A 709-nucleotide genomic window follows, 5' to 3' on the forward strand; every position below is an offset into this window, starting at 1 on the left:
TTTACGGAGTGCAATCACAGCAGAGCGCTTTAGTTTACGTTTGATCAGGGTGGCAATTTGCTGACCTGCTCTTGCTGAACTGCAGCTTCGGCTCGAGGACAGGAGGCAGCTTCCTGGAAGGTTGTCTGCCCTTTGCTTGCGGTTTCTTACCGGCCGTGATGGCAGTCATCTTAACTTGTTACTTAGCACGTTGAAAAGGCGAAAAAAAGTTCGCCAAATGTTTGGAGCACATCGTAAATGAGCCACTCGATTTATAACATTTCTATAAACAATTAAATTAAATTAAATACTTTATACATAGATATGCTGCAACCATGCACTTACTTTCCCAAATTCCATCCTGCTTATCGGCATAATTTTCCAAATATGCCTGCTATTCATTACTAATTACTCAATTTCCCAACTGCGCCTTCTTTGTTGCTCGACATATCCTAAAAAGACAAATTTACATTAAACAATAGAAAATGCAAAAATTAGCAAATAAAATACTCGCTCTGTTTTGTTTTGTTGTCAAATTTCTGAGAAATGTGAATTCACCACGATGCGATACAGAAAGAACAAGGACCAGGGATGTAATTTTAAGTAAATCTATTATTCAGTGGCAAGGCGCAGAGCGTTCGGGGCAGCAATATTAATTTGTATCAAATATAACATTAAACGGTGGTTCTAATACATTTTTTGATATTATTAACCAGAGTACATACATTAT

At 37.5% G+C, this 709-nt stretch overlaps 1 long non-coding RNA gene across 1 annotated transcript; it reads right to left on the reverse strand.

Annotated features, from left to right (window-relative positions):
- Positions 1-181: 181 nt before the first annotated feature.
- Positions 182-415, reverse strand: LOC108365310 (uncharacterized). The gene is made up of 2 exons (XR_001847907.1): positions 325-415; positions 182-262 (listed from the first exon to the last, which is right to left on the reverse strand). It is a non-coding gene; the product is annotated as an uncharacterized LOC108365310 (long non-coding RNA).
- Positions 416-709: the final 294 nt, after the last annotated feature.

Source organism: Rhagoletis zephyria, unplaced genomic scaffold (genome assembly GCF_001687245.7).
Source record: "Rhagoletis zephyria isolate East Lansing unplaced genomic scaffold, Rhagoletis_zephyria_1.1 Rzeph_scaffold_01833, whole genome shotgun sequence".
In the NCBI taxonomy this organism is placed as follows: Eukaryota; Metazoa; Arthropoda; class Insecta; order Diptera; family Tephritidae; genus Rhagoletis; species Rhagoletis zephyria.